Genomic DNA, 14,007 nt, shown 5'->3' on the forward strand with positions numbered 1-14,007 from the left:
GAATCGGAGAGGCAGCAATCTGTAATAACACTTCCCACAACCACAGCAGACTGGCTCGAAGGGAATAAATAAACCAATGAAAGCAGCTGACTGGCACTTTCTATACTGACAGAAAGGACAGAGAAACACTTTGACCACACTGGTTGGCATCCAGGCCAGCAAAAACTGCTTCAAAAACTGAAGGAAAACAGGTTGTGTGTGTCTTATCTTACCAAAAGCGTGTCCTCTCCTCTCTCACACAAAACAAGTCAAGCTGAATACTTTGCAATCACATTTTATAGTCCAGTGGTTTGCTTGAGGTGAACATAAATCAGCTTGGTTTGATAAGAAGCAAGAAGTAGTATAACCTGTCAGAGACAGACATCCCACATTTGAACATGTCTGTCCACTAAGAGTACCAGCCTGCTGGTGAATTGGGGTCAAAGTGTCCACTCAGGTACATCAACGTCTCCCAGAAGAAGAACACAGAATATGAACACAACACTGTGTCCAGAGCAAGCAGACGGCTGAGTCCACACAAGTTCTGTTTGTTTTTTTTGCTTACACAGCTGCTGAGAGACATATAAAGTTTTTCCGGTGAGAGCTGTATTTCACCAAAATCAAGCAGATCAGTTTGGATTTGTGTCAGCATCTCCGGAGAGCCGTAGTCAGCATGTACAGCTCTGGAAATCAGCATGGAACCCACTTCGACAGAAGCCACCGCTAATCTTCAGCCCCCTGGTGCTGCTCTCCTGCTCTGCTTGCGGTTATCTGCTCATCCTTCTCCTCCAACTTTCCCGTCCATCCTCTCCACCACCCTCCGCGTCTGGCTTCGACTGACAATGATGGAGATGAAAGGACAGTGCGACTTAAAGGCGCCTGTGCCTCATCTCAATCTCATCAAAGTCAATTTCGCTTTGTCACTTGCCTGTGACAGCCTTCACGCTGCTTTAATGTCACACTCATCGTCGCCTAACTTTATGAACACTCATGTGGAATGAAGTCAAAGCTCCGATCTGCCAGCTCATTCTGTTTTTGTTAAACTCCCACAAAGTTGTATGCTTGACCGGGCGTGAAATCAGGTTCGCCCCCCTTAATTATGCTCTCACATTGTTTTTCATTTCAGAACAGCTTGTATAGTGATTAGCCTACTGTCAGCTCAGGTATTGTACCCTATCTTGACACACTTTTGATGATTAATTCTGCCCAAATAGCAGCATCCCCATCGCCACTCTTTATCAAGTGTGTGATTAAAAACCTCCTGAATTAGCTTACACTGCAGAGAAAAATACACTGCGGTGCAAACTGGTGTTGAAGCCGCAGCCTTCAAGAAAAAGTCACGGGACTTTAAACTAGGCACAGCCAGGCTCACCGCTTGTCTAGAAAGGGTAAAGTGGTAAATGCGTAATTAGTATCAGTGTATCAGAGTATCAGTGGGAGTAACGGCTAGGCTAATCAGGGCTAATCCAGAGACTAATGAGCGCCATCAGCGGCAGTACACCGGGCATTTTTCTCACCTGAGGCTAAGGTGTGTTGTTAAGAATGAGCTCATGGTGGATAGCTAGCTAGCTAGCAGCAGGGCTCCCTGCAGAGAGACTAATGCTACCCAGGACTCAGGGAGAGATGAGCTGTCGAAATGCTACAGAGCCAGCAGCTGGCTTCTTAAGCTTCCTCTAAGCGCCTCCTTTTACTTAATTGAAATAAGAGAAATGAGGCTTAATGTGAAGACTTAACTGTACAACTGCCTGCTTATTGCAAGATTAGCTGTTGATTAACACACTAATGTAAATCTGTGGAGCAACCCTTGCTCTACAGTTTCATTAAATGATCATCTGTCAAAAGAAATGATCAGACAATTGCATTTACATTTGCTTCCTTTTTGCAGGTGGAAAAACACCAACTACAATGCCTTTGTACACACACGCAGTTACTAACTGTTTGCTCACTCCTTATTCAAAGCCACAAACTCACACATCCTACACCTCCATAACTTCATGGTAGTATAAATGCCAGGTGGTCATCTGCTTTCCTGGCTTCTGTACATGGCTCCACACTCTCTCATTAAGTTTCACATCTGTGAGTGTGGACAGCTCCCCCCCCATATCTCCATGGCACTTCATTAAGCCTTTATTAGCAGCCGTTTGGACACCTTTCACCAAGACGCACAAGCACATGGACAGATGGACGGTTGGTCAGATGAACACACACCTGCTCTTCTCATCTTTCTTGTGTTCTTCGTGCGTTCAGTAGTTCAATATATTGCCAATTTGCTAAATTTTTTCCAAAACCACCTCATCAAAAACCAGAGGCGAACGGAATTTAACCCAAATTAGATATTTGACGGGGAGATAATTTGTTTTGTAAAGTACAGTGGTTGTGGAGTCGACATCATTAGCAGGAGATCTCAGAACAGGAGCCTATTAGTGGGTGGGCTGATTGGCAACGCTTTGACACACAGGGTTCCCCATCAGTGTCATATCCTGCCACACTAAATAAATCAATATGTTGGAACAGTGGTAATTCCTTTTAAGGGGATAACCACACACAAAAAACAACAACATAATGTCTTACTGCCAGGCTCCAAGAAACTGCGTTATTTTCCTCCATATTAAAAGCTAGAATAGCACTCGCTTCACCCTGGAATTTAATTTTGATGTTGTGTTTGAAAGTGCCCCTGATGTGATTTATTACTTGTAATTATGGTGTAATTTGCAGGTGCAGATGGTATTTTATAATAGAAAAAGGAAACTATGCATGAGAGAGGGACTGCACAGACAACTGAGGCAAAGCAGTCACTGGTGCTCACATGTGTCGCTTCAAATTCAAAGGATTGGAGCCAGTTTAGCATATAGTTCCATCAGCTCGCTATTGATTCTTTAAATTACAGCCCTGGATCTGAATGGCTGAATGGACGAGCAAACAAATGACTGGCGACATCAATAGTTTCATCGCTGTGGCTGAGAGTCCAGTGATAGAGGACAGAGGATCACAGGCAGGCAGGCAACAACAAAGACGCAAAGAGATTAGATTCATGTCACACATGTCACAGAGCAACCGAACAGAGAAACCATCCCAAAATCTCGGAGGGGAAAATATTGGATCACAGGCTCTGTCATCCCTCACTCTCCACTTATTGCATCTCGCTCCCTTTCTGTCTCGCGCACACAGAAGGAAAACACAGACATTTCTGTCACCTCCCCCAGGCGAGCGGGTGAATGGTCCCTTGATACTGAGATCTGAGGATCAAAGTCAACAGGGCAGCCATGTGACTCAGATAAAGAAACGTGGGTGGCTATGCTAACATAGGAGCTACCCTGCATGCAAGAGCTGCTGGGTGGATAGAAAAACAAAAGAGAGACGGAGGAAAGATGAGTGAATGTGAGAGGGATGAAGCATAAGCCATGTAATTCCATGCAATGGAGGAGACTAAAAAAAAAAAAAAAGTATAAAAGATAGACAGAAAGAGAGCACGGTGGCAGTGCCAGCTCGTACCCCCTTGAGTCTTGCAGCCTGTTTTGCTGCTAATTAACACAACATGGGGAAAGGATAACCTCTTTAGCAGCGCCGTACACCAAACAGCCCACGGAGAGTAAAATGATAACAGGTAGAGCAATGAGGCGGCAAAGTGAGGAGCTAAAAGCATGTGACAATCAAGGAAATAAGAGAACATTACAGACAAAATATCAGGTGAAAAATATAAATATATTTGTACCATATTGCTAGAGGTTTCAAAAGCTTCACATACAGTCAATCACAGCATTTTAAAGAGTACGTTTCTGAATGATGGTTTTATGACTCGTCCTATTTATGATTAAACAATTGTATCTCAAACAGAAGACACTTTAAGACCTTTTTACTTACTTTAACTTTATATACAACAACCCTAGATAAAATCTTCTTCCTCTAAAATCATTTTAGAATGTCAAACCAGTGAAATAATTGAGACATTTTACAGCTCATTTTACAACCTGGTGCAATTTATTACTCAACCAGACATTCATATAATCTTCATCTTCCTTAACATCATACTAGCAGAGGTCAATTTTCAATAACATATAGTGGTCTAAATTTAGAACTTAAAGAACTCTTTCTCAAATTTCAAAGTCCTACAAATTTTGATTAATTTATCTTATTTATAATCTTAATCCAAGACATTGTAAATAAACCCTTTTGGGGCTTCTTTCTGCATTTTACTTTCCTTCATTAATTGTAACTCATTGGTTTTGATTTAGTTAAAAAAAACAAAAAAACACACAGACCTCAATATTGCAAGGAGTAGGGTGTAGTAGATAAACCATATCAGATAACATATGGGTGAAGGAGAAATAAGGTGGAGTGGGCAATGGCTGGAGAGAAGGAGACGAGGGTCCAACTGTCAGTGAGCAGAAGGGGAGGAGACGGCACAGCTTGGCTACTGGCACACAGACAAAACCAGTCAGCTCGTCGTCCATTCATACTTGTGACATGTGGACACATTAACGCATGATGCAAACACACACGCCACTGATCACGGCAAGCCACGAGCCACCTCCATCCATCCATCCATATGTCGGTCAGCGAGCTAGTAGGGCAGAATCTGTGTTTTCTGCCAGGAACAGAGGGTAGCCAAGCTGGTGTGTATGCATGCGTGTGTGTATCTTTGTGCACGTGTTTACACATGCATGTAAATGCCAAGAAGTTTAGTGTTTGTAGAGTGCTGTATATCAGTCTTTGTGACTGGGAGAGAAGGACATCAGTTTCAAGGGCAAAAACACACACACACACACACACACACACACACACACACACACACACACACACACACACAGTCTACCCGTCACACCACGGGTCCCCAAGAAGTGTCTTCAGGTGCTCTTCCTCTACTTGGTTTGCAGGACATGTCCACTACCTTCAAGGTGATATTAACATGTTAGCATGTTTATCCAAAATTGGTTTCAAAATTGACAGAAGGCTCAGGGCGAGGGATTTAACAGTTTTTGGTGAGGGAGCGTGTGTGTTAGGTAGTTGTGTTATCTCCCACCGCTGAGTCAGCCCCACTGAGAGCAAAACAAAATACAAAATAAAATCACATTTGTACGATTCTATTCCCGTCAAAATATCTCTCTTACTTTTATCCTTCTGTGTTTATCGCTTTCCCTCTCCACCCTGTGGACCTCACAAATACACAAAACGCATGTGTGCACACGCAAACACACACTGCAGCAGGTTTTTCCTGATAATCACTGTATCAGTCATCCTTTGTGAAGAGGAGGTAAATTCCCTACACGGGGGAGTTTGATCAATGCCAGAGACATGTAAATCGATGAGGACATAGTCTCTGCTAGCTCGCTAGTCCTTATCCTTTATCCATCTCCCACCCTTTTAAATCTTCGTCATTACCCCTTCCCACCCAAGACCAATTCTGACACTCCTCCTCTTCCATCTTCTCTCCTAGCCTGCATGTATTCTCTTTTTCTCTCATTCTATCTTTCTAATCATGTCAATGACGTGTGCCTGTACTGCTGACAGATCCATCAGGCTGCCACTTAGACCAGTGGCGGGCCACATCATTTCACACTAACGGACATGTCCCTGGATAACCTTGGTCATAATAGAGTCTAATGGCAGAGATGCTCCACACCCTGGGGTCAAAGGGTATAATCATGAACCTCTTCAAACATACAGCATGGTGGGACGGAGTGGGACAGGCTGGGAGAGGGTAAAAGGTGTGTGTCTTTGTGTGTTAATGGCCGTGAATGTCTTTGTGCAACAGCCATGTACAGAATAAGAGATTTATCAGTGACGGACAGGCAGTGGATCCCTTTGGTAGCCATGTTTATGTGTTGGGCGACTGAAGTGTCTTTATGTCAACTCGTCCGTCACTCACTCCCTAAGTGAGGGATATTTTATGTGAGAGGTTTGGTAAGCTGACCTTGGATCGTGTGGAGATCTGAAATGTGGATTAATGAACTGGTTTTCACAGACTCAAGAGAAAGTGCAGAAACTGAATAAAAATTGTTGTAACACTTGTACTGGTTTTGGTGAATGTAAAGTTATGTGAAAACAAATGAAATGAAAAGAAAGTGAGTAATGAACACGTACTGAAGACTATTTACTGCAATAATTCAGGCAGACGGCACTAATTAGCTTACAGGGATTCCTCCCACTCAACTAATTATCTCCACATATGAATACACGGCCTATTCACTGACACATGAGCCTGGTCAATAGTTAAGCGGGCAGAGGAGCCAATACTGGAAAGACAACAGGTCAGGAGGTAAGACTGGTCAACTGAAACTTTGTAAATAAGTTCAAAATAGCTCTGATAATTTAATCAGGGAGTTCTGTTAGCTTCCGCACTTGTTAATTAGGTGTTACACTGAGCGTGAGTCTTTGACATATAAAAGGCACACTCTTGTGCTCGGATGGTACCGTGTATGAATACTAATTTACCCTAATAATGGCAAACCATATGTGCAAAAGTATACAGTGCCTGAATGTATTTGCCCGCATGTGTTTGTGGGCATGTACTGTGTGTGAGTGAGTGAGAAGAGGGAGAGAGAAGGAGAGAGAGAAAGAGAGAGAGAAAGAGAGAGAGAGACAGTGTTAGCACAACACAGTCATTAGCAAACAACTCCCACAGGGATGTAGATGAAGGAGCTGATGAAGTTAGAAGTGTCTTGCTTTAGATGTTCAACACATTGACCGCAAAAGCCCAAATATACATCAGGATCCGTCCCTAACTCATTAAGTCTGAGCTAATTTCCCTGTTTATTTACAACAGATACACGTTGTAAATGTATGCCTGGTTCACAAATGAATGTAGCCTGTGCGTAATGTTCAAGCCATGTGAAAGCTAGTTAAAAGCATAATCAAGATATTAAAAAGAACGTGTTAAATACAGGGGAGTTACAAGGATGTAACTCTACTTCTGTGAGAACATGAACGTATTTTTGATTGAATGAATCGCGCGCTTCACCCCGTAGCCGTGCCTCGTCTGCCCTGTGCACCTGTTTGTGTGTAAGGCCGGTCAAACTGACACAACGATAGCAGCACAGCGCAGGAGGGAGACGAAAAGCAGGGGAAACACTGACGCAAACAAAAACACACGACGATGTAACAAATGTAATAAATTATATTGTTTGGGCATTATTATCAGGTATGTGCCTCGCTCGTACGCATTGAACGATCTACTATGTGTTCATAGTCGGTGTGTGTATTAGTGGGCCGGTAAGTAGCATTGTTGGCAGTGCTCTTTGTAGTGCGTTTGTCCGCAAGCTGTGATTCACCCCACAACCCTGCCTGTCTGATGTGAGACTATTACAGACCAAACCCTGCATCGAGAGGACAGACAGAACCATAAGGAGAGTTGTGTGTGTGCGTGCGTGTGTGTGTCTTTGTTGACTCTGAGCAACTGGATAATGGTCACAGAGCTGTCATTCACGGTGTCATTTATGCTGTGCGTGACTTGCACACAGAGGTACACACACACACACACATATGTATGCAGTGGCAGTTAGTATGATGGGATGTATATGAATAGACACATCACAGCATTGCTGTTGCCAGCGACATGACAGTTGTCACAAACTGTGACATACTTCATTGTCCACCAGTTCTACTGTTGCAAAGCTCTGGGACAGTGCCACATTACATGCGCGCGCACACACACACACACACACACACGCACACACGCACACGCACACACACACACACACACACACCAAATGTTTATGTGATCTTTTCTACAATTTCACAAAACTGTACCAACAAAGCTACTTTGTATGTATCAGTGCATTAATCCGTGTTAATGAAGACAAGGGCAAAGTGCTGCAGGTTCACGTCTCACATGAAGTCAGGACACAGGCCAATATAAAGGGGAATACAATCACTCACAAGCACAAAATGAAATTGAAGTGTGTGTCTTTAAATGACACATTAAAGCTACTGTGCAACAGGACATAAAAACAGATGGCAAAGACAGATTTCGAAGTCAAAATAGAGTACTGTTTTCCTCTCAAGGGAAAATGATGTACCTATTCAATTATCTCTCTCTACTCATTATCAAACAAGATGCATAAAAGATGATCATCAATACCCAGTGGCAGAGAATAAAAACACAAAAGAATACACTTCAGTGACTCCACAGGTATTATAAAGAGGTAAGAAATCCCAGTGCAAAACAAAGAAATAAACAAACGTTAAAAAGGAAACTAAACTTGGAAGGGGAACTTTGCAGGTCTCCCCATGAAAGCATCTTAAAGCATCACTTATGGGTAAAATAACTGAATGAAAAGTGCCCTTTGCTCGATAAGGAAAAGCAAAAAAAACAAAACAAAAGCAATGCAAAAGCAACACCAAATAAAAAAAGCTAACAAACCTTTCTCATCTATCTGACAACACAGCGGCTTCTGCCTTTGAAGAAGAGAAACAAATGCCATCGGTTTAGACATCCGTCTGTCTCCTGTCGAGCTCAATGGGGGATCCCGCTACATCTTGTGTTCTGCTATCCTGCGTTTCATTATTTTGTCTGCACTCCATCTCTGTTTTATCTCGATAAGACATATGGGATGTAGAATCAGTCAAACAGCCCTGCGTGTGTTTGATGAGGTTTGTCACCACAGTGAGCAGCAGCGCCAACGGTTTTACACTTCTCTCCCCAGGATGCGTTGGGTCCCAAACTACAAGGCAGAACTGTGTAAAACTCAAGGTTTGGTGTCTTCAGTTAATGGTATTTAGCATGAAACATAATGTGACACAGGTAGGGCTGCAAGCTGATACTTCTCCACAATCCCCAAACATCTTGTTCCCCGTAGGTAAAATCTATTGCTCATTTCCGCTTCACCAGAGCCTCATCGACACTCAAAAAAGTGGATTTTTACATTGACTTGGGAGTGGTGATTGGGAAGCAAATTAGGATGTAGAATGGTGAGTGACCTTCATATTGACTGATAACAGACAAAGGGCTTTGAACGGTCTTACGGGTTCGGGGAAATCCATATTATTATTTAGGTTCCTACAGAATGCTATGAAGGAAAAAGGGACGGAGAGAAAAAGACTGTGCGACAATGAGAGGAGTGACACACAGGAGATACACATTTTTCAGGGAGAGCGTTTGGTCAGTACTGTATAAAACAAAACTTTCTCACAGTTTCTGTTCTGTAATGTAATGTTTGTTCTGTAATATTCCATATTTTACATTTGATTGAACCCAAATGAAGGAACTATTCTGCATTTCTTAAATTCTTCTATTTCAAAAATCCAAATTCAGCCAACATTTGAATGCGAACATGCAGAAATGAGTAAAAGAAGAAGCAAACGTACAACAGAGAAACCGAGCTGGTAATTCTACAGACTTTCTGTGCAGTCAGCCTGTTAAGATCAAACTGTGTGCTAAGCCCTGGCTTCTGGCTCAGCACCATGATGGATCAACGCGCAGGGGCACAACATATGAAACCCATTTATTTTAAGGGGTGTCTGCATCGTCTCTGCGGCGGCACAGGCACATGCACGCAAAGACACACAAACGACACGTATTCACACAACATAAAGGTAAACATGTGCGCGTTGGATGCATTTCTATCACCAACCCACAAGCGACACAACAGAGATGGGAGAGAATGGCCAATCTATAATCATTAGGAGGGGAAGAGTAGAGATGGCGGGGAAAGAAAGCTACTGTGCTGTCAGCGAGGTGTCGGGATAACAAGATTAGACCTTGTATGATTCATCTGTGGCCGTGGCATTCTGCTCCTCAACCCGCCCACCACAATGCCTTGGTGTACTCGACCTTTATACATCGCTTTTCTCTGCCTTTTTAGTCCTACATGAGTGTCTTAGCTGCTGTGCATCTAAAACCATTGCATCATTCAGTCACCGCGAATGTTACTTTCCTTCATGTTTTGTTATTTAGACTACAGATACACATATGATATGCTCCCATTGCTTCAATTCTATACAAGAGGCAAATGTTCCTTATTTATGGACGGAAAATCACATTCAAACAGTACTGATCTTGTTTGTTAATGAGAGAAAAGTCTCGATAATCCTTATCCTTGTCCTTCTATTTCAAGCAAGCATAGGTGATGCAGCTGTCTACCCTGGCTCTGGTGCTGGCTGGTTGTTCTCAGCTCTTAGATGCGGTGTCCATAGCACTTCAATTATTTGCTTCAGGGGACAATTATACTGCTGGCTTTTCCATCTCCAAACTCTCCTCCTCTCTCTCTCTCTCACACACACACTCACACACACATTTTTCTCATCTGAAATGTTATGACTGACATCAAGGACAGTGAGCAAGACACAAGTGACCTCACCGCGCTAAAACACCCCATCAAAACCAGTGTAGCTATGCAGCGATATCTACTTCACAAGACATCTATCCAAAGTGCTCTAACTTTATGTTCACCATCTTTTCTAACCCTCCTCACACACACACACACACACACACACTCTTCCCTCCCCTCCATCTCCCTTCCTCCTGCACTCCATCCCTCCTCTCCCCATCTTCCTCTCTTCCTCTTCTCTCTCTGGGCTTGGGGACAGTAGAGTGACTTTGAAGTTGTGCTGCTTCAGGAGGAGAGAGAGTAACTCTGGCTAATTAGTTGTCCTTATCCCAACAGCAGCGGCAGCCACCACCAGCTAACTGGCTCAGAGGGAGAAACAGAGCAGGCATCAACAGCAACTACCAACTGCTGCATGCTAAAGATACCCTCCACCCTCTGCTAGTTGTTAGTGCTAGTGGCTAGCAACAATTTGACTCACCCCGAGACTAAACTGTGGATTAGTGAAGTTGCTCCACTCAGCATAATAATAGGTAATATAGTATGAAATATGGTACAGTAATACCCCTGCTCTCGGGGAAAGCATGTCAGACCATAGTTGACTGCAGTGGCAAGATTCTACAACATTTTTTCCACCATATCATCGTCGGTTTTACAGTTGGTGTTTGGCAGCATTGCAATAACAGACTCGTGGTTTTCCATTGCACAGGAGTTACACTATGCTCTTCAGGTCAAGAAGAAGCAGCGTATGCTTTAACCATGCAATGGAAGTCTCACAAATGCAGAGGAAAAACTAAATCATATAAGCACTTCATGAACATCGCAAAGAGTTCTACAAAGATGAGTCACATTAGGTTACATTGAAACTAGCGATACATGGATGTTAGCTTTATTAGTAGGACTGAGTATTATAACGCATTACTTTCTCCGATCTGATTGGTAATCTTGCTTTCACTGATATAATAGTTCCTGATTTAAATAATAAATGTCAGTTTTAATTCCATTTTATTGAGGCAAAGATTTGGTAGAGTAGGGCTGCTTGTATTCAGACATTTTAGCTTAATTTTGCTGAAAAAATGGTTTTGTAGCAACACATGTTTATATTTCCCAAAGTGAAGTACCACGAAGAACAATTGTTTTGGTACTGGTACCAAAATGCTGGTCCTGTATCGGTACTACTATGGACATTTCTTAAATCCTACCCAGCTTTGCTTAACAGGGTTTCTAATGTATCTGGCGCATGGCTCAGGTTTTATTTCCCAGCATTCTCAGGACACCAGCAATTATAGAGTTGTCATATTTTTGTGTGAATATGAATTATGTTTACTTCTGAGTTCTATTCTCAAGAGCGTGCAAGCATTTGGTGGAAGTGTGCAAAAAGAGAATTTGTCTTACTCATCATATCCGCTGTACAAATCGTGAATCAAATCTCGCTGTTCTTTGTAATTATACAGTTTGTATCGGCCTGATATGTGTGAATGTCACATTAATGGTTCAAGAACAAAACACACTCACTCCTAACGGGAAATATGAGTAGAGACGTGGTGTACCTACAAAAGTGTCTGTGTTATCTTGTCCCACTGCATGTCCATCTCTCTCCCCTGAGTCTTGCTCTCTTTTGCCCCCCCCCCTCTTCACAGCCCCACGGCACAAAGACATGGATTCAAGGCGAGTAAGAGGGAGAGAGGGCTTGCCGAGTTTCAGAAACATTAAGTACTCCCTAGAGAGACTCTCTCACACATGCTCACACATACGCTGTTGGTTCTGGGCTTCTCCTTGTATCGGATCGCCACGCTCCATTCTGTTTGGCCTCAGTGCCAATGACTGGTGACATACTGTCATATGTGCACATACTGTGTATTCCCTTTCTGTCCGTTTCTCTCTCATCACTTAAAACATGACAAGCAGCCACTTCCCATTCAACCAACTCCATTGTTATGTTTTCTGCTGAGATACAACACATTGGGCTGCACTTGCTCTTTGAAGTATTCAAGGCTCATTCACTGGTAAAAAAAACCAAAAACGATATAAAGTTCACAGACAAATTCATTACACAAGAAAATTCAATGTCTTTCTGGTCCAGCCTGTGGGGCTGTGGACAAAAGAGTTCGACACTAGTTATACAAAGTTCAACACACTGAGTGGAGGAAAGACCTCAATGCCATTTCTATTCTGAGACAATTAATTCAACTCGTCTCCTCGGACCCCTGACTACCAAGGCCAGTCGGGGGAAGGACAGACATAGAGGGATGACGTGTGTCACGGAGGATGTGCTCGTGCACATACATATGAATATGTGTGTGTGTCCGTATGACATATGCACACACATTCTACTCTTTTGTGTGTAGGGCCTGCATGCGTTCATATATGTGTGTCGTCAGCGTGTTGCATGCACACACACACACCAGCACACGCACACACACCTGTCCAGGAGAGTCAGATTCTCCCCTAATGGCACCACGGGGACCCAATACATTAGCATATTAAAAGGTGACATTTCACAGTCTGTGAGTCTTGCAGTAGAGTGCAGTCCATCTGACAGTCTGACAGCCACACAGGCAGGCCGGAGAACAGACACAGAAGACTGTGGAGTGCAACACAATGGGAATATGGGAAAGTGGCTGGATTTCAGAAAACACCTGTCCAGGCCACTGCAGGAGACCAATGTTATGTTTAGTGAGTCCCGAAACTAGAGGGAACTTTACAAGTGACCTCACCAACAGTTTGGTCTAATCGGTCGTGCCTCATAACTAATTACACGTTGGTGAAAAAAGTATATTGAAACAGAGGTTTAGAATTATAATTAAGGCCTCAAGTTGCTTTTTACAGAGGCCAACGATCAAATCAATACACACACCGTCCATAAACACACAGCAATGATGACACAAAAAACGTAGAATATCAACTAGACTTCCAAACTACTGACTTTTGTCCGTGTTATATGGGGGATGACAAACACACACACCATTTCCATACAAGCATTGCTCATCACACACTCATGTATATGAAATGTTGGTGACTGATTATGATTGTTTGCATCCATTCTCAAACTTAAGACAAAACATTCAAAGAGTATCTTTCAGAGGAACTCAGTTGCTCCTGGCTTCCACATGATTCAATCCCTACTGGCGCGTGCACACACACACACACACACACACACACACACACACACACACACACACACACACACACACACACACACACACACACACACACACACACACACACACACACACACACACACACACACACACACACACACACACACACACACACACACACACACAATCACTAAAACACACACACACACCAGGGGCCAGCAGTTGAGAGAAGAGTGACAATGGCTGACTTCAGTAATTGGCTCTAAAATGCAGCTTCAGCAAAAGCCTTGTCAGTGTTTGGCATCTGTTACTCTCATTTTCCTCTGCAGGACAGCACGATGTGAAACACCTGGGTTGGGACATTATCCCGCTGCCATCCTCTCTGCTGTCACATGTTACAATGGTTCCAGCAACTACTGCTACAGCTAATAACACTTCTGTAAGTGCTGAGGCAACCAAAATGACCAGTCTTTCCCTCATGAAAATATTAGACTGCATGTTGAGCCAAATAGACAGAGATAAAAAGAGAGCGACTTCGGGAGCAAGACAGCAATGAGTGAGCAAAAGTCACGGAGGCACTGACACAGCTAGAAGCTGATTAATACCCGACTGTTTATCAAACAGCAATATTCGAGCGCAGAGAGCTTTTCATCGAAAGTCTAATG

The 14,007-nt window shown here is 43.1% G+C and overlaps 1 protein-coding gene across 1 annotated transcript in view; it reads right to left on the reverse strand.

The window, feature by feature from the left end:
* The window catches only part of LOC142947965 (serine/threonine-protein kinase BRSK2), a 149,463-nt gene that overhangs the window by 45,775 nt on the left and 89,681 nt on the right, over positions 1-14,007 (reverse strand). The gene's annotated exons all lie outside the window — the stretch shown is intronic.

Source organism: Anarhichas minor, unplaced genomic scaffold, assembly GCF_050575085.1.
Source record: "Anarhichas minor isolate MPS153535 unplaced genomic scaffold, ASM5057508v1 ptg000011l, whole genome shotgun sequence".
Classification (NCBI taxonomy): Eukaryota; Metazoa; Chordata; class Actinopteri; order Perciformes; family Anarhichadidae; genus Anarhichas; species Anarhichas minor.